The sequence below is a fragment of the Pteropus medius genome, unplaced genomic scaffold (assembly GCF_902729225.1).
Source record: "Pteropus medius unplaced genomic scaffold, Ma_sr-lr_union100, whole genome shotgun sequence".
NCBI classification, from domain to species: domain Eukaryota; kingdom Metazoa; phylum Chordata; class Mammalia; order Chiroptera; family Pteropodidae; genus Pteropus; species Pteropus medius.
In genome coordinates this window covers 3,832,669-3,855,997 of record NW_024349519.1, presented here as the reverse complement: position 1 = coordinate 3,855,997, position 23,329 = coordinate 3,832,669, and the positions used below count along the sequence as shown (strand labels likewise).

Sequence of the window (23,329 nt, the reverse complement as noted above, 5' to 3'; positions counted from 1 at the left end):
TCACCAGCGAGGGTTTATTTCTGGGCTCTCTGTTCTGTTCCTTTGATCTGTACCTGTATTTGTGCCAGTACCATATTGTTTTGATTACTATAGCTTTGCAGTATACTTTGATACCAGGTGGTGAGATACCTCCAACTTTGTTGTTTTTTCTCAACATTGCTGAGGTTTTTCAGGGTCTTCTGTGGTTTCATATAAATTTGAGAATTATTCTAGTTTTATGAAAAATGCCATTAGTATTGCATAGAATCTGTGGTTTGCTTTATATAGTATGAATGTTTTGACAATACTAATATTTCTAGTCCTTGAGCATGGTATATGCTTTCATTTATTTGTGTCACCTTCAATTTTATCAATGCCTTACAGTTTTCAGAATACAGGTCTTTCTCCTCCTTGCTTAAATTGATTCCTAGAAATTTTTTTTAATGTAGTTGTAAATGGGACTGATATCTTAATTTTGCTTTCTGATAGTTCATTGTTGGTGTATAAACTACAATTTCTGCATATTTTGTATCCTGCAACTTTACCGAATTCATTTATTCTAATATTTTTTTGGTGAAGTCTTCAGGGTTTTCTACATAGTATCATATCTTATGCAAATAGTGACAGTTTTACTTCTTCCTTTCCAGTTTGGATGCCTTTTATTTCTTGTCTGATTGTTGTGCCTGGGACTTCCAATACTGTATTGAATAAAATTGGCGAGAGTGAATATCTCTGTCTCATTTCTGATCTTAGAGGAAAAGCTTTCAGTTTTTCACTGTTGAATGTGATGTTAACTTTGGGTTTGTCATATATAGCCTTTATTATGTTGAGGTCTGTTTCTTCTATGTCCATTTTGTTGTGAGGTATTTTTGAATCATAAATGAATGTTGAATTTTGTCCAATGCTTTTTCTATATCTGAGATGATCATATGATTTTTATCTTTGCTTTTGTTAATGTGATCTATTACATTGATTGAATGGCAGATATTGAACTATCCTGGAAGAAATCCCACTTAATCATGGTGTATAATCATTTTAATATATTGTCGAATTTGTTTTGCTAATATTTTGTGGAGATTTTTGCATCTATATTCATTAAGGATACTAGCCTGTAATTTTTTTTCTTAGTGTCTTTGGTTTTGGTATCACAGTAGCACTGGCCTTGTAAAATGAGTTTGAAAGCATTTCCTTCTCATTAGTTTTTTGGAATAGTTTGAGAAAAATAGGTATCATTCTTTAAATGTTTAGAATAATTCACCTGTAAAGTCATCTTGTCTTGGACTTTTGTTTTTTGGGGAATTTTTTTTAAATTAGTGATTCAATTTTGTTACTAGTAATCATTCTCTTCAGATTTTCTGTTTCTTCCTGGCTTAGTCTTGGAGGGTTGTATGTTTCTAGAAATTTATCCATTTTTTCTAGGTTGTACAGATGTTGGCCTATAACTGTTCGCAGTGTGTTTTTATGATCTTTGTATTTCTGTGGTGTTGGTTATAACTTATCTATCATTTCCTACCTTATTTATTTGAGCCTATTTTTTTCCCGATGAGTTTGGCTAAAGGTTTATCAACTTTGTTTTTTCAAAAAACCAGCCTTTAGTCTCATTGACCCTTAAGATGTTTTTTAGTCACTTTTTTCTTTTTCTGCTCTGATCTTTATTTTACCCTTTCTTCTATTAACTTTGAATTTTGGTTGTTTTTCCTTCTTTAGTTCCTTTAGTATTATTCTCCCTCTTCCTTGTAATTCTTTCCTCGAAGAAAAGCAAGAATGTTGCTGGACAAGGTAGTAATGGACATTACTTCTTGGATATTATTTCTAATGGAACCATCATGGAATCATAGGATTCCTCTTTAGGACGAATTACCCCAAATTCATTTTTGGTTTATTAAATTACAGCTTTATTAAATTAGTCTCTGCTAGTTGTGGCTCCCAGTTCGAGGTGGTGGTTTAAGAGGGAATTATGATTCCATCACCTCTTCTTGGATGGGTTGATCTTGCACCTTCTTCTGGGCCCAGGTCTCTCCATGATAGTCTTGAAGTTACAGCATCTCTTCCTACGATCCAGATGCCATCAAGTTGAGTGTGCACATTGTGGACACATACACACACATGCATACTGTTGACAAAGATGACAAAAGGTGTAGAATTCATATTATTTTGCCTTTCCTGGCTTTACTGAACACTGCCACAGTAAACATTTCAGATTCCGGTGCTTTCTTGGCTTTCTAAAGCACATTTACCTAAGACAGCAAAGGTAATTTATTTTCATATCTGTCTGTTGGTACCTTGGAAGAGCTAGTGTTTTCTATTTATTTGATTGTTACCACTGTTAATCATTACAAAAATCTTATTATTACTGCCCATATATAAATCAAGGAAAACAAATTTGATTTTAAGCATTCTAATGCGGTTTAAAAATTCATGAATAGAGGAAACTTTTTATGCAAATGTAAGCAACTGACAGAATAAATATGGGCACAAACTCTTGCTATTATAATCATCTTTTGACCTCAGCCACCCTTTGTATAGCCCAAGTAATGACTGTTTGATATTTATTATAAAGCATATTAAATCTCTTGATTAACTGAACCTTTCATTTCTCTTTTTTGTTTCATGTATCAGTGAAAATAGATTGTTCTATTATCATTCTTGCCAGGAAATTTATAAAATGCATAAAATTATTCATAAATGTATTTTAAACTGGAGATATATTAATGTATTATTGGGTGTACTGAGCAGAAAACATTTCTTTTCACATTTGAATGGCAGGCACATGATTATAAATTCACTTCCTACTAAATATTAATCATCAACTCCATATGGCTGGTGGATAGAGCTCAGAGAGGCAGCCAGGAGATGTAAATTCTTACCCTCATCATGGACTTTTATGTGATTTTAATATTTAAAATTGAGTGACCTCTAAATAAAAAAATAAAAAAAAGTCATTCTTCTTAAGATGTCCAAGGGCAGTATGGTCTCAAGAGGGGTTATTATTCCTTCTACTCCCCTCCTGGCTACTGTGATCTGGGCTCTGTTGTTCCTCTTCCTGCATCTGACTGTTCTTCTTGGTGTCTTGCTTCCTCTACTTGACTTAAAACACGGTGTTACTTAGAGTGCCAGTCTTGGTTCACCTGTGTTCTCACTCCACTGTACATGTTTTCTGAGGGCATTCTCATTCATACTTGTAGTTTATAGGTTCTGGCCTGTCCCATTCACCTTGTTACTTGCATTCCACCTATCCTGTGACCTTCTCAATCTGGTTTACCACTGACTCCCTAGCACTCAGCAAGGCCCCTGGCAGAGGGTAGGCACTTGGATGTGTTCAGTGATTTGATGCTCACAGTTGAACTCATTATTCTCTGCACCCCCCAGCCCTGCCACACACACACACATACTCTGAACAATGCATCTCTTTCCTGTGTTCTCTCTCAATGAATGGCATCCACCATCCAGTCTTCCCTACCCTCTCTCATAACATCACCTTACATTTTTTCCACCACATCCCTTCCTTTACATTCTGCCTTCCGTGTTTTCTGAGTCCAGTCCCTCCTTTCACCCCAAATATCACTACCCTGGTCCTAGGCCTTTGTGTGTCTCACCTGGATTGTGGCCATATCTCTTAGTTTGTGTTCTGGCCTTCCAATCTTGTTTTCTCAAATCCATCCTCCTTCATACTGTTGCCAGATGAATCTCTCCAAAGTATGCATCTGAACATGTCACCCTCCTAAATTTACAAGACTTCAACGAAGAAAACTGCAAACTTTACCAAGACTGCAAAAAAAAAGATCGAAATAAATGCCAGGTTTTCCTGTGTTGCATGTATGGGAAGACAGTACAGTCACGTGTTCATGCTTTCCAGGTTTATTTTTTCAGTTTATTGCATGGCTAATCAGGATCACAAAGGATTTTTCTGAGAAGATTGGATGAAATAATTCACTCATGTTATACATTAAATGAGTGAGAATAAGTAGAGCTTGAAGTGTAAGAATATAGTCTTTGCAGTAACAAAACTTGGTGTTAATACTCAGCTCGGCTACTATTAGCTGTGTGACCTTGGACAGTAGTGCCCCCACCACTTTCCTATACCTTTCTCTTTAAAATGGGATTATATAATAGGAACTTCCTCTAAGAATTTTTGGGAGGATTAAGTAACATAATGACAGAATGCCTATAGTGTATTTAGCACAATGTCTGGTACCTAGTCAGTGCTTAATAAATGTTAGCAGAATCAAAATAACACGAAAACCACAGTCACATGCATACACGTTTACCTAACACATAAAGATGAAAGAATAGAAATTGTGGTTGTCTCTGTGTGGTGTTATCAATTTTTCTCATTTGTGCTTTTTCTCCATTTTCTCCAATTATCATGTTACTTTTTAAGTAAAAAATAAAATTCAGTGACTTCCCACCTTTACGCAATAAATTTAAGCTCCCTTATACCTCATTCAGGGCCCTCCATAACCTTATTCCTCTCCTTACAACTTCTTCCTGCCTACCTTTTTATTCATCACAAATCCTGAATTACTTTATTCCCTGCATATACTCTTTCCTGCCTGCATGCCTTGCCATAATCTCTGCCTGTAACGTCCACTCCTAACTTGATCTAATTTATCACTGTTCCTCTTTACAAGATTTAGCTTAAAATCAATCACTCATTCCATTAGGTTCAGCATTAGGATTCATGTGTTAAAATTATTTGATTTTATCTGTTTCTCTCAATGGAATGTTTTCCTCCAGAATGAAGACTTTACCAGAAACTGGAAATGAGTTGTAATCCATGTCCTCAGGTTGCTTATAATCCAGCAGAAGGAGAAAGACATGTAAATACATGAAGATCATAAATATTATAGGATCTCTGATACAAGTACCTGTAGAGTATAGTAGGGCAGAAAGAAAGGTTCAGTTAGTCCCTCTTGGGGGCTAAATTAGAGTAAAGTGTTCAGAATGTGTTTATTCAAGAGGTGATGTGCTGCTGAGTAGGTGTTTCCTGGGCAGAAAACTTGGTGACAGGTGTTCCAGGCAGGGCATGGGAGAATGGTCCAACATTCAGTATGGTGATGAGTTGAGTTTGGGGTGGGGTCTCCATGGTGCTTGGCACATGGTAGAAGCTCAAAAACAGCCAAAGTGAGCACCATGCCCCCTCTTGGTATCTGTATATGGGCCTCAAGGGTTTCTGAATCCCCAGAAGTTGTATGTGCTATTTTATATTTATATGTTTCTGAAAATTTTTCTAGGAGAGGATCCTTGAATTTCACCAGATTTTCCCAAAGCATTGCATAGCTTATGAAAAGTTAAAACCACTCTTTTCACAAATATCATACCACTAGAAATGGGTGAGTTAAGGGGCAGAGGATAGAAAATAATTTGAAAATAAATTGTTCCCAGCTGCAGCTGGCAGGATGCACCTGAATATCCACAGGGCACTTAACCTGCTGGAGCCATTGAGGTCACAATGGACATTTCTGGTAATGGTTTTACATACCCTTTTCTAGGTCCTTTCAGCAACTCTCCAGGGCAGGAAACATTATGGGGTTGAAAGACTCTGAGAGAATGGAAGCACCATATGTTTTATTCTGAAAATAAAGTGAGGAGGTAAATATGTGAAGAGAAGAAAGTAGATACAGTAACCAAAGCAGTTCAGTGGCAATGGTATTAAATAGACTGCATTAAAAGGCTGCAACAGCCTTAACCCCTGCCCCCAGAGACTCTATAGTCAACTCATTCATTCCTCAGCGGCAGTAAAAAGATGTGTGAATTATCCAACTATTAGAATCCTGCCCAGGCAGATCCTCTGCCCTGCTGTGCAGCTGTAATAATACCCTGTACATACCTTTGTTCTAGAAAATACTGCACTCTGGTGTAATTGTTGATATTCTTTTCTTCTGCAAGGCAAGACTGGCTTATTTTTGAATGTCCAGCATTTAGCCCTGGGCTAAGTACGTGTTTATCCAAAGAATGAACTCAAGCTTTCTAGCTTGAAGGTAGTAGAGTTCATGCGTGGTTCAGCCAGCACAAAGACAACCCTACACAGCTGAAGATTTCCGTTATCCTTTGCCCAGTGAGGCACTCGAATAAAAAAGATAATCAAGGAAGGAAGCAGATCTTCTGCAAAGATAGGGGCTGCTCTTTTGAAGGGAGAGATTTGTCACAGTGTCCAGTCTAATGGAATCAGAGCCTGTCCAGTCTGATGGAATCAGAGGCTATCAGCTTGGTAAACAAATACTGATAACCACAAGGCAACGCAAAGGACAAAGGTTACTGTAGTAGACGTGGAGGGCACTGTTGATCACACTTGGATCTGGCTCAAGAGCACCCACACAGCCCCATCCGTCACCCGAAGCCAAGTAAGCTTCAGAAGCATAATGATTCATTGTAGTTTTCAAAGTTCTTCGCTGGGATGCATGAATCGGGCGCCTGCTTTCATGAGCTCAGCCCTGTCCAGAGAGATTTGGAGAATCCCCAACTAACAGAATGTTGGGGCGGCAGGGTAGGGGAAGCTTGCAGAGGGCTCAGAGGAGCCACAAACATAAAGATTTTAAAATGAGAATGTTGAAGAAGAAACTGAAGTGTGGGTTCATGATCTCAGGTATATTAAATACAGAGAATAGTGATTAGTATTTTCTAATTACTGAGGAACAAGGAATAGGAAAATTGTTTTGAACTGTATCATGAAGGCTTCTGAATTGATGGGGTGAATTAGAAGATCGTTGAAAGTATCTTCCTATGTTCCTATCATGTTCACTTTATTACTTATAGATACTTGATCATTTTTAGCATTCAAGTCATTTACACTGTTGTTTTCCCAGATTAGACATCTGATCTAAAGAAGGAAAAGGAATGAATGCTTGCTGACTGCAGGTTTGGATTTTCCTTGGTCTCTGGTTTGCAAACATCATCCCATTTAATACACAAGGGGTAGGTATGATTATCCCCATTTATTTGTGAGGAAACTGAGGCCAGGAGCACTCAATATGACAATTACAGGTGGCAGTCCCAGGTCTGTATTATATGTTACTTCAGTCCTGAGTCTTTGTGACTCTAAAAGTCTTGCTTCTGATTTATCTGCAAATGTGACAGATCTAGTGTTTAGTGAGGCTATCTGGATGCCTCATTTTCTAGAAGGTATTCCAGACTGGTCTGTTTCATGTTCTGAAAGCCTTCACTTCTAGAACAAGTGTACATTCCATCCATTTTGGCACTTGTGTGTCCAAAACAATTATCTGTTACTACTCAGTCTGGACAGAGCATACTTATGGAGGAGCAAATTTGTAATGCATGTTTTCTGGTATAGCAAAAAGAAAAAAAAATACATTCCAATATCATAAGGATAAAATTTGAACTCTACTGGCATGCCTTTGGATAGTCTCCACAGTGAAGGTAAGTACAGATAGTGTGCAGTTTACAAGAACATCAAGAATTGTAGCAAGGCGAATGGTCCCCACCTGGTAAACCTGCTGGTCACCAAACCTTCCCATCCCTGACATCTGCTGTGCCTCATCTTTTTCTGATTATAAGCATTATACGTGGGCCATTGTTGATATTTTGGAAAATAAAGAAAATTGCAAATCAAAAATCACCCCTAATGCAACTGCACAAAGATAAACCAAACATACCTTAGTATGTTTCTTTTCAGCCTTTTAAAATGCAGATGTAATTTTATACAGCTTAGACATATAGTACCCTGTCTTTTCATTTAACTTGCCTCATAAGCATTTTTTTATTGTGGTAAAATATATGTAACACAAATGACCATTTTACCCATTTCCAAATGTATAATTTAGTGACTTCAAGTACATTCACAGTGTTGTACAACCATCACCACTATCCAGCTCCAAAACTTTTTCATCATCAACATTTCTCTATATTTAAAAATGCTCTACAAACCACATTTAATAGCTGCATAATAGACTATCCTGTAGAATTTACCTGAAAGCATTCCTTGCAAACATTGAACAGATACTTATTTTGTGTTCTCTGTGAGGTAGACCTTTATGACTAACGCAGTGAGCAAAACGTGGTCTTTGCTCTCTAAAACCTTCAATCCGGTGGAGGAAATGGCCGTAAGTGGGCAGTTTGAGTCCTATAGAGCGTCTAGGAGGAGAACCTTGAGGTGTATTTTATATCATTATTACTTGATCATTGCACATCTAGTGTGTACCAGATTTTTTCCTGTTATAAATAATGTTGTGACATAGTTTTAAGTATATATGTTCAAATTTCAGATTGTTTTGTGAAGAATGTGGAAAGTGGAATTATTGTAAAAAGGCAGTAAGAGGTGTTCTTTTAGAAGGCTGATTATTGTTATCCACTGTGCAGTTCTCAAGATTAGGACCTACCCCCAAACATTTCCTTTGCCTATTACACCTTAACAGCTCTACTAACTTTTTTTTTCTTTTTTTTTTACAAATGCATATCTAACTTTCATTTGGCAGTGTTAAGTGAAGAACTGGGGATGAGAAATGAGTGTATCCAACTGGGAAGAGCTAGGCGGGGCAGAGGCAAAGGGATGATGGCTGAGGTTGACATTGTGTCACAGGTGTCATGCAAACTGTCCAGCTTTTTGTACTCATTTCAGGGGCAATGGTTTGACTCTTGCTTTAAGGCTGTGCTCCATATGCATGCTGACAGAGCTTGGTTCCCCTCTGTGAAATTCCAGACTTGTGAACTTGAAGCTCATTGTGAAGTAAAAGTAACCTTTGAAAAAAAGTATGTTTATCATCTAAACAGAAACTCCTGATCTATTAAATAAGAGCAGGAAGAAAACTTTGGATATCTTATAATCTTCCCTGTTCAGACTATGGATGAAAATAAGGCTTAAAAAGTTAAAAATTCTGAAGGAAACCAGTTGGATAACCATAAACGAGAGATTAAAATTCATGTCTCTCTTTTTCTGGTGGTCATCTCGTGACCTGCCCAAGGTTTTCTTAGCCTTTGTTCTTCTTCTTAAGGAATTCTTTTCATCTTTTCACTTTTAAATTTCTGATTTTGTTTTCTGCTGTTTTGTTCTAAGATGTTCATTTTCAGTGTCGAATACATATGTGTGCTGGCTAATGTCTATCAATAGACATCACATGATGCTGGTATGTTTGCATGCCTATTCTACATTGGACCTTGGCCTACTAATTTGTTTGACTGCTGACCGCTCTCTTTATCTTGGCCTCACTGATGATTGGAAAGTTTCTGTTGACTCTGGCAAAAGTAATCAGTTGTCTTATTTTGTTTTCCTTGGATTAATCAGCAATGTCTTATTTTGCTCCCTTTGCCCTCTTCTTGTTAGCCTCTTTGGGTAATTTTGTTGGGTTTTGTTTTATTTTAAGAAGTAATACAGCCTTCAGTGGAAAACCTGGTCCAGTGTGACAGAGTAAACAGTTTTTGAATAGATCATTAATGCTGAGAATAGGAATATTAGCACAGCTCTCTGATGTATTCATTTCATGATGGCTGATAGATGATGGTTAGTTGGTAAAGCTTTATCATGAATGCATGTGTATATATTTATGTAAATGTACATATACTTTTTATGTAAATCTTCCTTCTAAGGTCAAATTTACAAAAAAAAAAATTAACATTGCTTTGTTAGCCAAAATGCCATTATCTTCAGTAGAGCTCCGTATCTACACAGTGACTCTAAATATAGGACCATGGGCTCCTGATAATAATTAGAAAAAGGAACTTAAAAAGAGCACCAAATTTGGTCTGAGGCTGTCAGCCCCAATATGAAGTGATTATTATGCAGTTGGAAAATCCAGTACTTTAGATTCTAAACAATTTCTGTTCATCAGTACATCAAAATAATTTACAGGGTTATCAGGTCCTTTTTTTTTAAGAGAGAAAAGAGCAATTCTTCATTTATCTTAAGTCTTTTATGTCGGCAATTTCATCCCTAATTAAAAAGGCATTGGCATTTTCACTGTGAAAGTAGTTTTCCTGGATTTATAGCTGAGTCCTTTAACGTACTGTTTCAAAACTGACATTGGCCTGGATAGTTATTTTTATACAATAGCAACTTAAAAATTGATTTTGGAGTGTCTTAATTTTAAAGGTGATTTCAAACATCTGTTCCTCCTGTGTTGGGTCTACTGTATTGATGTATTAAGTTCTGGAGATCTAAGGAATAAATATTGCACACTTCACTTCCAAGAAAGATGGATAGCCATTGCCGTTCTCTGTTTCGGAGACTTGAGAAAAGTCCAAAGAGATGTATACCCTTGCTCTACTCCTCACACTTGTTCTCTCACTCTCACTTGTTCTTTTATATCTTTAGGCGTGGAATAATAATAAAAATAGTAATAATAATAAGAAGAAGAGTTATATTTTCTTAAATGCTTACTGTCAGGCTATGTGATATGTCCTACTTCCTATTTAAAACAGCCTTATTAAGATTGGTAGTAGGATGACATTTTGCAGATTAGGAAACTGAGACTTCTTTCAACTAATCATTTTATTAACCTCCTGATGCCCCTTGATTGGTGGGTTCTTGTCATTTACCTATCACATCTGATCCATTCTGCACATCACTGCTGGACCCATCTGTGCTCTTTATAACATTCTCCTTCAGAAACAGCTTTAAAGACTCCACCCTGCATGGAGATAAAGCCCAAACTTCAGTATATGTGAGTTGGCCACACTTCTTTAACCTTATATTCCACAACCACCTTACAAGAACCTGCACTACAGACTACCCTAAGGTGACCAACTACTGTGTATTTGTTTCTCCTGCCCCAGAGTTGGCAAATGCCTGCTATGTACCAGGCACCCTGTTAGGATCTTAGGTGCACAGTTGTTGCCTTCAAAACTTTATACTCAGTGGCAAGACAGAACTGGACATAAATCATTTCTCTCTAACCTTTATGTATCTAATTGCAGATTGGTTTAGAGCTCTTGCCCTTGGTGAAATTTGTCCTAACTATTCAGGGCAAAAATGATTCTTCCTCTGAATGCAGCCTGACTACCAAACATTTATCTTCGAGTTTTGATCTCCTTGTCATGTGCTTGGATTGTAACCCACTTACAGGTTATGTACTCTACAGGCAAAGGCTGCAATTTTAATGTATCTTTGATCTCTAAACTCCAATATTTCAAGGGAAGATCGATTAATTTGTAAAAATCTATAAAATTTCATAACAAAAATTTTAGTCTTGGGCTACCATACTTTTAATATATTGTATCGTGGTCTGAGGCCACATGTATGAAACTATTAAAAATCAGGTTGGTACACAAATATGGCATATCTTTTGTTTTTCTGGGTTTTTAAACCAAGTCTTTTTTTTTTTAAATCGAATTAATAATATTACTATGACAGCTTCCTTTTTTTTTTAAGGGAGGAAGCCTTTCGAATACAAGCCAAGCCTTAAAAAGACATTAATACATAAAACATCCTGGGCTGTAGTCTTCGAGTTGTGGCATTTGTTAAAATTACTATAAAAGATAAATGTTGTGAACTAAAAGAGTCCTAAATTAGGTGGTAGGAAACCTGTTCTAGTCTTGGCTCAAGTCACTGAATAGGGTGACCCTGCTTCAGTCAGAAGTACCATGAGTCCCAGTTTCTTCACCTACCAGATGACGTCATTTGCATAACAGCAGATGTAATGGCTTTTTTTTTTTTAAACCATCAAAAACTTTTAAGGTGCCTCTCTCAATGTTGTTAGTTAAATTTCATCCATATATTTATCTATATATTAGTTTACTAGAGCTCCCATAACAGAACACCCACAGACTGGGTGGCTTAAATAACAGAAATTTATTTTCTTTCAATTCTTGAGGCTTTAAGTCCAAGATCGGGGTGTTGGCACCTTTGGTTTCTGGGGCTCTCGCCTTGGTTTGTAGATGCCACCTTCTTGCTGTGTCCTCACATGGTCTTTCCTGTGTGTGTGTGCGCGCACATCCCTGGTGTCTTTGTGTGTGCCTGTGTTTCCTCTTCTTATAAGAACACCAGTCCGATTGGATTAGGGCCTACTCTAATGACTTTATTTTAACTTCATTACCTCTTTAAAGGCCCTCTCTCCAAATATAGTCACATTCTGAGATACTGGTGGTTAGGGCTTCAACTTATGAATTTTGAGGAGACACAATTCAGTCTATAATATCTATTTAAAATAACGCTCCTTTGTGTTAAATTATATATAGAGAAACTAGTATTAAGAAGAAACCAAAAATAGACTTCCACCCACTTAATGCCTATTGTTAAAAATGGGAGGATGTTAAGTACATGAAAAGATAATTTAAACTGTATTGAAGAGTGTAAAAGGAAAAATAATATTCTCCTGGCCCCCTCCTTCTGCACTAAGGCAGGTTCTTTCAATACATTTCTACAAATGTTTGCTGTACAGAGGCCAGGTGCATTTTTTTTTTTTTCATGTCTTAACGTATCATAGAGTACAGATCTTTATGCACATGCTCTGTATTGGCCCTCGCCAAAAGGCTACATAGTATACCATTGTGTATATAACAGATTTTTATTTAACAAGTCACCTATTAATGGGCATTTAAGTTGTTTCCAGATCCACTCCCTCCCCCATCCCTCCCCGCCCCCCCAATCACAAACAGTAGAGTTAGATTCCTTTTAAAAACCCATGATGCAAAGAATCGTGATGAGCTACCTAACAAAAATGACTAGCTTCCAATTTTGGTGAGGACAGCCTTTGTTTTTCACCTTGCTGTTTATCGGTCCTCACTAGTGATGTTGTGAAAGGTGTTTCAGTCTTTCTTACCTTCACCAGCCCATATGCCGGTACCTCTCTTTGCTGCTTAATGTGAAAGGAGGGGCTTCCCTGTGTTTGGTCATGTCTATACAGCAGTACTTCCTCCTCAGGAAGAAGGGTCTATTCGGTCATTAACAGGCATAGACTATTTTTAGTTAAGTAAAACAGTTTTTCTTGTAAGAATCACTGTTTCCTGCCCGTGGCAGCACATGAATCCTTTTTGGCTGCTCCCACCCATTGGCGAGGGGCCAGTTTTCTAGTGGAATATGAGCAGTCTTACTGCTAATCAACATTTATGGCTGAGACCAGGATGCCCGGTGCTCTTGGATTTGCAGACTCTCCAAGCTAACAGTGCAGCTCTGGTGTGAAGTGCAGTGCAGAGGCCCCAGTCCTGTTCCCCAAGCCCTTGCTCCCTCCCCAGGCCCAGCCTCTTAGCCACATGTATCATCTGGCATTATTTTATAAGTTGTGCCATGGCACAGATGTTCTTTTCTAAAGAATTACTTTCATTTTTGACTCATTTTAGGAAACGAGGCAGTCTGTCAGAGGTGTTCTTCATTTCCAGACCCCTGAACGATTCATTTTCTCCTGAGATTTCTAACCACATGTGGGCAGTGCTTTATTTACCCAGATGTGAGAAATAACAGGAATGAACAGTCCTCTTCTAAAGCAGCTCTTGCTTCTCTGCGGAATCCAGTGTGAAGGCCCAGAGGTGGCCTGTGCTCTTATTAATGTAAATATTTCGGAGGCTTTAGTTTTATGATGCTTGTGGACATGCTGTGTGTATGGGCTTTGGTGCAGGAAAAGTATAATTTAGCAACAGATTTAAAAGGTAGTCTGGAGTGTTTCTAATTACTGTTTGTTTAGTTCACCATTGCCTAATAAGTGGATTTAAGTAACCTTGGGGGTAGGGAATGTAATGTTCATATTAGAGTCAACCATGCAAATCAAATTCTAACTAAATATTGCAGAGGACGCACCATGGAGTCATTTTATAGACGTGTTCCATTGAATTCTAAATTTAGAATTGAGAGCATTTTGGAATGGGCACTTTCTACCTGTCAGTCACCAACATGAATTATGTACATGTCCAAAATCAACTCTACTGTATGGTACAAGCCCATTTAAAATTTACCGGTGACCTTTGGCATTCAGTTCTATTTTTGATTTGACATAGGAATGAAAGAGGGGAAACCTTTTAGCTTCCCTTTCCTTCCTTTTCCCATCCTCCTCCAGTAGCTGTAATAGGAAATTGAAGTGTCAAGAGAGAGAGCCTAGGAACAGTGGCTCTCAACCTCGGCTGCACCTTGGTTGGATTCAGCCTGGGAACTTTAAAAAATACTGGAGCCTGGGTCTCACCCACAGTGGTTCTGGTTTAATTGTCTGGAATGCAGCCTGCTCTGGGGTTTTTAAAAGCTCTGCAGAGGATGTCGTTGCGCACTAAGGGTTGGTACCCACAGACCTAACCGTCTGGGACTTAAGAGGTCTTCGCATTCAGTGGTTCTCAGCCCTGGTTGCACATTAGCATTACCTAAAAATCTTTTTGAAAGAAATACTGATGCCTTGCCAATCGAAACCACGTTTCTGGGGTAGGGAGCCAGTATTTTTAGAAAGCTCCTAGATGATTCTTACACACTGAGAGAAATTAGGTCAACTGACATAATCTAACCATCCCATACCACAGGTAAGGAAAAATGAGAATTAGGAAGGTTAAAAAGTGGCTTGTTTAGGTTGTTGCAGAGGCAGGTCTGGGACTCAGGTCTGATGCCTCTGACTGGTCTTTCTAATGCCCAGCACCGCGCCCTTATGTTTGGCTGCTGTCTTTATTAATGCCTCCTCATCCTTCAGGTGATGTTCCTGCCTCCAAGAGGCCTTCTCTGAGACCTCACACTCACCCATCCATTCCTTTATACTTGAACAGCACCCTGCTTACTTTTTTCCCCTTGGACAGTCAGCGTCAGGAGAACAGAGCCCATGTCATTCTTGGCTTCTCTGTAACTTGCTGACTGTCATTGGGTCCCAGATAATACTTGATGACGTTCCCTAACCTTTTATTCATCAATTAGTCCATATGGATTCCTAAAAAAAAAAAAAGAATTCATTCGTATATACTAGTTTCTGAAAATAGTTTCTGAGAGCAAAAGTTATTTCTTACCCGTCAGCAGGCCACTGTACCATGGGTCAAGATTTCATACACAAGGACTTTCCACCCCCGACTTCCAGGAGAGACCTTTTTGGCAAAGGAAAAAAAAAAAAGTTTATCAAGGGGATGTTGATGACAAAATAATGAAACTATTCCAGTGACTGTACATGTTGCTCAACGTACATACAACCAGTGACTTTTTGAATAACATATTTACACGTGTGTATGGCATAAACAAAAGACAGCATGTGGCGTTACCTCAGGACAGAAAATTGTCTGAAGGAAAAATAGCGCCATTTCATGAAAATACATTTTAAAGACTAAATCATTTCCTTTATCATATTACATATGTAACTTTGAGCAGCCACATTTTGTTAGTATAGCTGAATTAAATCCTTCGGCGTCTCTGGATTAATGTTAAAGTCTTTTCAGTAGATTTAAAAAACTATCAATCTTCTGTCATCTCACTTTAAGGTCATGCTTGGCCAGCATCTTACTTTTAGTTGAAAAATATTTTTAGATGTGTAGTATTTATGTTTATACTTGTAGCTGTAACAAAGGTTTGTCTCAGAAAGCAGGTTGCAGCCAGTATCTCTTTACAGGTAGCCAGGAGGCTCCACGTAGAGGTAACAGAGAGCAGCTTTTTTTTCCTGTTTGGGGAATTCAGAGTTAAAAGTTTTTGGAGCCAAGACTGCAAACAGGATGGTGTTGTAGGGTCGATGTTAAGATGTTCCAGGCAGGAAAGAATAATGACCAGAGTGCATGAAATCATTTTCAGGGCTTAATAAGGCTTAATTAGAGGTTCATGCTTTATAATTGGGAGCCTTCATACCCCAGGTTAGTGGCAGTGCAGCAGCATGTAAGTAAAGTTCTTAAATTTTTCAGGAGAAAGCTGTCATTTAAGTGGAGATAAGTGTACAACATTTTTATATTAAAATAACATTGAATGTAAGACCTGAAATCATAAAACTCCTAGAAGAAAACAGATGGTAAACTCCCCGATATAGGTCTTGGTGATGATTTGTTGAATCTGACACCAAAAACAAAAATAAGGAGGACTGTATCATACTAAAAAACTTCTGCACAGCAAAGGAAACCAACAAAATGAAAAGACAACCTACTGAGTGGGAAAAAATATTCACAAATTATATATCTAAAGTGCTAATATCTAAATTTATAAAGAATGCATATAATTCAATAGCAAAAAAATAATAATAACCAATGTGATTTAAAAACGGGCAGAAGATCTTAACAGACGTTTTCCCAAATAAGATACAAAGATGACCAACGAGTACTTAGAAAAATGCTCAACATCATTAATCATCAGGGAGATGTAAATTAAAGCCACAGTGAGATATAACCTCACACCTGTTAGAATGGTTTTTATCAAAATGACAAAACATAACAAGTGTTGGTGAGGATGTGGAGAAAAGCAAACACTCATTCATTGTTGGTAGGAATGGAAACTGGTGAAGCTGCTATGAAAAACAGTGTGGAAGTTCCTCAAAAAATTAAAAACAGAACTACCATATGATCCAGCAATTCCGCCTTTGGATATTTATTAAAGAAAAGGAAAACACTAACTAGAAAAGTTATGTGCACGCCCATGTTCGTTGCAGCATTACTTACAATAGCCAAGATATGGAAACAAACCTAAGTATCCATTGATGGATGATAGATAAGGAAATTGTGGTACTTATATACAATGGACTATTATTCAATTGTAAAAAAGAATGAAATCTTGCCATTTGCAATAACATGGATGGACTTAGAGAGCATTATGCTAAGTGAAACATCAGAGAAAGAGAAATACTGTCTGATCTCTTTCATATGTGAAATCTAAAAACAACAACAAACCAAACTTACAGAGAACAGATTGCCAGAGGCAGTGGGTGGAGGGTTGGGAGAAATGGGTGAAGGGGATAGACATTTATTTTAAAAATCTGTGTTACAGATGTATGACATACTAAAAAATAACTTTGATTATATCATGGAATAAAGTACAAAGTTTGCAAGACTTTTTTAAAGATTAAAACATGAAGTTTTAAAGGATCACCTTCTTCCAGTCTCTCCTTTACTGCTATTTGGATGAAAAATTAACAAGCCAATAAAAGCTTTTGCTGAGTAACCTACTTCTATCATACTAACTACAGATGCTCACCAATACTGGAAGAGAAGGAGAAGGAGGGAAAGGAAGTGTTCATAGCTAAGGCGCAGCGTTCAGTGTTTTTGCCCGTGTTGCTGCATGGAATCTTTATGGCTGCCTGCACATTAGGACTTATTCACACCAGTTTTTACATGTGAGGACATATATATGCACCTGTCCACTAGGGAGCAGAGCCAGAATTTGAATCCAGGTCTGTCTGATTCCAGAGCCCTTGTATTTTTCTACCAGTCTTGGCCTCATAGCATGAGAGTGGAGAAGTCTCTAGAAAAGATTGTTATTAACCATGAGGAATTACCGTGCTGGAAAAAGAGGACTGACTTTTGCTTCCCTTGGAGTTGTTATTTCACACCATTAAGTTAACAGTAATAAACTTCCGTGAAACAGTTAAAAGCATTTCCTCATAATGTCTTATAAAGTTTTGACTTTAAACGGCATGTTGTTATTGCAGTGGTCTTCAGACCGTACTAATGTATTCATTGTCATGATTTAAAAGAGAGGAAAGGAATAGTCAGCAATGGCCATTTTTGATCAAAAGACATACAGCCTCAGGTAGAGTTTTGTGATCTATCTCTCAGACGTCATGCATTTGACTCAGAGGAGGGAGCAAAGCGAAATGGTTGCTGATTTGTGTATTGCCATGCAGTTCCTGGGTTTGAGAATCCTGGCTCTGCCACCCACCAGCGGTGTGATCTTGGGCAAGTGACCTAACCGTCTGTGCCTTAGTTCCTTATTAGTAAGACGGGAACAATAATAACTTCATTGTCATTTTAAGAATGGAGTAACATAAGGCATAGAAAGAGCTTAGCACATTATGTGACATAAAGTTAGTGCTCAGTAAATGTCTATTCTTAGTGGACAAAAGCTATATGTTACATGGCCCAGTGATCCCATTCCAAGTGTTGACTCAAGAGAATTGAAAACCCATGTTCACCTAAGACCTTTTAGCAAAATTTTATAGAAGTTTTCTTAATAGATAAAACCTAGAAACAAATGTCCATCAGCTGGCAAATGGATAAATTGTGGTACATCCATACAATAGAATGCTATTCAGTAGCAAAAAGGAACAAACTACTGATACAGGCAACACCATGAATAAATCTCAAAAGCATTTTGCTAAGTAAAGGAAGCCAGATAAAAAGGCTGCATACTATGTGATTCCATTTATATGACATTCTGAAAAGGCAAAACTAGAGACAAATCACATCATTGCTTGCCAAGGACTGGAAGTGGGTGGAGGAGATTGCCTAGGAGCAAGAGGAAGCTTTTGGGGGTATTGGAAATACTCTATATCTTCAGCGTGGTAGTGGTTACATGATTGTCTACATTTGTCAAGATATATCAAACTTAAAAAGGGTAAAGTTTTACTGTATATAAGTTAAACCTCAGACTTTTTTTAAAGTCAGGAGCTGCAACATGAACAAAGAATAGTGGGAGAAAAGGGTTTAGAAACAATGAATAATCAGAAGTTCCAGAAACTGTAGCTATTATGCAATTTTAATGACCAAATAAGATGGGAGAAATGATTTTATTAATTTTATTCTCACAGGCTATAGGTTAAAAAAAATGTAGAAACCTATAGAATAGTTTTGTCTTGCCTTAACATATCTGATTCCTTTGCTGTGAGCACTGGTCTCCTTTTTCAACCCTATCCATTTAGAGCTGTTTCTGTTTCGTAGGCACAGGGCTCTCCTGGTTGCTTCCTGGGAGAACCCTGAAAGAGAGCTTGCGGTGTCGTAAGGCATCTGTGGAAACAGAACATTGGTGTTCTAGATGAACTGATTACTGAGTAATCTGAGTACACTAATGAGACAGGAATATTATCTCAGAGCATTGTTCATTGAGCATGAGTCACAGAGGCCTTTGACATTTTCTCATGGAGCTCATGCTTATCTCAGTAGCATGGAGCACAGCCCAGAACTCCCTCCTTCCTGAAATTCTTCACTTGGCTTATGGATGCTGCTCCATCTTGATTCTGTTCACAACTCACTCGTTGCTTCTCAGTCTCTCCGACTGGATCTGTCTCTTCCTATTCCTGGCTTCTAAACTTTGGAGTGCCAAGGGTTTTTCTGACCTCTTCTGCATCTCACTTGCTTCTTAGGTGACTTCATTCATTTCCAGTGCCTTAAATACCATCTATATGTTGATGACTTCCACATACTTATCTCCAATCCCTGTTCCTCTCTTGCTTTTCAGCTGCTGGTTTTATTTACCTTTCTACCTAGTTGTCTAAGAGACATCTCAAATGTTAACATGTCCAAAAGCAACTTCCTAATTGTTTTCCAAACCTACACTTCTTACATTAATCCTCATCTCAGCAGTGACTCCACCCAGTCATTCAGTCCAAAAACCTGAAGTCATCCTTGATTCCTGACTTTCTCTCACACCTCATATTTGATTCATTAGCATCTATGCCAAGGACTCCTAATCTCCCACCTCACACCTAAATCCGAGAGGCCACCACTAAGCAAGCCTTCCTGGGACATCTGCAATCACTTCCCAAGCCATCTTCCTATCTCTACTCGTGTTCCTCATGGTCTGAGTTCATACAACAGCCCCAGTGATTCTTCTGTTTTATACTTTTATACTACTTGCAATGGCTTCTCTACAAACTATATAAAGTACAAACTCTTAGCCGTGTACTGTAAGGCCCCTGCTACATCTCTGTTCCCATCCCTTCCCACTCTGCCTTTCTGACGAGGTGCTCCAGCCTCATTGGCCTCTCGCTTTCCCTTGATATGTCACCCTCATTCCTGGAACCTAGTTCTCTCTTTCTTCTCTACCTCCTCTCACTTTGTTGTCTGGGATTCTTGCTCCCGTACTTCATTCAGTTCTCCTTCAAGTGCCAGCCCCTCAGAGCTGGCATCCCTGGCTTACCTGTCTAAGATATCACTGTTACTCTCTATCCCTTCAACTCACTTTACTTGACTTCAAAGCATATATCTCCACTTAAAATTAGTATATGTGTATTTGTTTATTGCCTCTGTCTCCTGGTAGATTGTAAACTCTATAGCGACATTGTTCTGGTGCCCTGTAACTATTTTTTGAACAACTGAAGGAATAAATGAATTAATGATCTGATCCTCTTACATTAAAAGTTAAAGAACTAAACACCTTCCTAGACCCTAATATACCTTTTTATCTTACACCCTATCTCTCTGTCCTCTTTTAAGGCAGAATTTCTGAAACGTGATCTAGAGGTACCATGAGTCTTTATTACTCATTTATTCTTCACTCTCTTACAATTGGGTGTCTTTTCTCATCACTCCTATGAAATTTCTCAAGGTCATTCAAATCTCTGTATTGCTGCTTCCAATAGATACATTTCTATCCTATCTTGCTGGGTCTCTGAGAAGCTTTCAGCACAGTTTTCTATTACATTCCTAAGAGTCCCTCCTAACCTAACTATCCCCTTCCCTATTAGCCATCCCTTGATCCTTTGCTGGTATATCCTTCTTTTTTGGAATCTCTGAATTCTTCAGGGTATGGCTGAGGCCTTCTTCTCACACTACACACTCATCTATTCCCAGGGCTTTAAATACCTTTAGGGAGCTGGTGGCTCCCCTGTGTATACGTCCAACACTGACTTCTGCTGAGCTCCAGACCCTACATTTGACTGCTTCCTTCACATTTCTTTGGATGCCCAAGGAGAAACTCTTGCTTTGCTTCCATATCCCACCTACCCGAATCTGCCTTTTCACATCCTATCTTTGCCATCTCAGTAAATGATACCACCATCTTCCCAATTTCTAATGTCAGAAACCTGGTTGTCATCTTAATTTGTCCTTCATTGCCCCCTTCCCCACCACTTTTGATTATGCCTTCAAAATATATTTTGAATTCGTTTTCTCTGTCTCCACTACTACTCCCTTAAGCCGACTTTGTTGCTTGGACATCAGCAGTATCTAATGACTGGTCTGTCATCACTGCCTTTGCCACAGCAGAGTGCTCTGTCATGGCGTGATGCCCCTCAGTTCATGGGGTAACGTGGCATCTCTTCAACTTCGTTTTGTTACCCAGCCTCTCATCTCTTCAGTACATTTCGGTCACACTGACCCCTTTAGGTCATGTCCTTGAGCACACCAAGATGTTTTCTGCGTCAGAACTATTCCCCCTTCCTTGAGTGTTCTTTCTTTAGCCCTGCATGGCCAGCTTCTTCTCATCCTTCAGGTCTCCGATATTGCCCTTCAGCAAGCCTCCTCTGACCATACTGCCTGAAATACTTCTCCGTCTTATTCTGTCATAGCAACCTATTTGTTTCCTTCTTATCCACTAAGCAAAGTCAGTTATTTAAAAAGCACTTACATTTGTTTTTATTGTGGAATATAAATTCCCTGAAATGGGACTTTCTCTCCTTTGTTAGCTGTTCTAGCTTCTGCATCTACCACGGTGCTTCACAGTAGTAGGTACCAGAACAGGGTTCTTATGTTTCTGTGTATTGTGTGGTGAGACGCTTGACCTGAGTCCTCACCTCCATCGTTTTTATAAAGGGAAAAATTAAGTTTTTATTTTTTCAGTTTTGTATAGTTAGTTTATAAAGTTTACATAATTAAAAAATTAATTCTGTTAAGATTTGTTATGAAAAATAACAGCATGTCCCCTTCCATTTTGTTTGCCAGATGCAAGTGTTTTAAATTTTAGCTGATTATTGTAGTAATTCTAGATCTTTAATTAACATATCTTTAAAAAACATATGTTTTTTAGTTTTAGGAATTATCCGCTTATGAAAAAGTATTTAGCTTACTTTTATCTACCTCTGCCCCTCTCCTCGTCTCACACAAAGTTTCACAACCTTCTCCATTGTAATCATACTGTAATTTTGCTAAGATCAATATTCAATACTTACTTTATGATAACTATGTAGTACTTCCCACAGAGGAGCCATGTAATATATAGTTTAATTACTTTCCTTTTAAGATAACACAGCAGATATTGTTTTATATCTTAATTTCTGATGTACTTTTAAATGTTCAACCTTAAACTCTACCCCAGTTGTAAATCTTCTCTCAATATAGTTGTCTACATAGAGAATCTACCCAATTCATCTTATTTGGGGAAATTCCTCCCAGAGCCTTTTGATCTTCACTCTGTCTAGGTTGCGTTCTCGGCCCCCTACAGCTAGGACTTCCCCTTCACCCTCCTGAGGACTCCGGTTTGCCTCTCTTATATTGGAGCTGTCGGTCTCTGGAATTATGACTTACTGTTTGTTGGTTTACTACTTCATTTTGGTGGAGCACATTCTGCAGTTTCTTATGGAGAAAAAGAGTAAGAGAGGTGATTTTTTTGAGACTCGCAGGTCTGACAGTGCCTTTGTTCTCCCCTGGCTTTTAGTGGACAGCTTGGCTAAATTTGTAATTCTAAGGTAGAAATCATTTGTTCTCAGAATTTTGAAGCCTTTGCCTTCCAGAGTTGTTCTTGAGGAGTTCCTGCCATTCTGAGCTAAAATCCTTTGCACGAAAACTCTTTTTCTCTCTGGAAATTCCATAATGATTTACCCTTGCTGTGGGTCTATTTACATGTAATATGCTGGAAACTTGGCCTTTTCACTGTGGAAACCAGTTCTCTACCCTTTCTTTAAAGGAAAACTTTGTCCTTCAGTTCTGGGGAAAAGATGTCCTTCAATTCTAGAAAAAAATGCCATTCAATTCTGGGAAATTTCGTTCCTTGACAATTACTTTTCCTTCATTTTCTACTAAACACTCTATTATTTGGCTGTTGACTATCTCGAATTAGCTCCTAAACTCTCCATCTTTCCTGTTTTCCATTTCTGTCTTTTTGCTCAACTTTCTTGGACATTTCCTGAATTGTATCTTTCAAGCATTATATTAAACTTTTAATCTGCTATCGTTTTAAGTTCTAAGAGCTCTTTTTTATTCTCTGAATATTTCTCTTTCTTTGATAACATCTTGTTCTTATTTCATAGATGTGCTTTTCTCAGATCTCTGAAGATGCTAGGGTTTTGATTTTTGTTTCTCTAAAATTCTTCTTTCTGTTATTTTTTTTCTCTCCTTTAAGTTGCTTTGCTATTTCTCTGGTAGATGCTTTCCCTAATATCTGGAAATTCTTGTTGTTCCCTCCTATTTTAGAGTAATTCTAATATGATGACCATGACCACAAGTTTTTTGAATAGTGAATGGGGTTTGGCAATTCTGGGCTTCATCTAGGGTTACCTGGCTGAGCTGTTTATTTTGATTTTGTTTTGGAAATCTTGATGTTAATATTTTTAGGTCTTTAGGCGTTGTGTGTTTTTTGTTTGTTTTTGTTGTCTTATTTAGCTGATTAGATCCCTAGAGAAAATATAGCTAGGCTAGGGGTCTCAACATTCAACAGTAATCTCTTCGT

General features: G+C 38.0%; 1 protein-coding gene and 1 long non-coding RNA gene across 5 annotated transcripts in view; one reads left to right on the top strand and one right to left on the bottom strand.

The window, feature by feature from the left end:
- Positions 1 to 23,329, top strand: part of ANO6 (anoctamin 6) — a 165,410-nt gene that overhangs the window by 29,700 nt on the left and 112,381 nt on the right.
- Positions 1,791 to 6,150, bottom strand: LOC120618251 (uncharacterized). Of its 4 annotated transcripts, none has more exons than XR_005657195.1 (4): positions 5,462 to 6,150; positions 4,731 to 4,847; positions 3,576 to 3,747; positions 1,791 to 2,092 (listed from the first exon to the last, which is right to left on the bottom strand). It is a non-coding gene; the product is annotated as an uncharacterized LOC120618251 (long non-coding RNA). The 4 variants fall into 4 exon arrangements; XR_005657197.1 differs by having other exon boundaries at positions 3,576 to 4,847; positions 5,462 to 5,552; positions 5,810 to 6,150; XR_005657196.1 differs by lacking the exon at positions 4,731 to 4,847 and having other exon boundaries at positions 5,462 to 5,552; positions 5,810 to 6,150.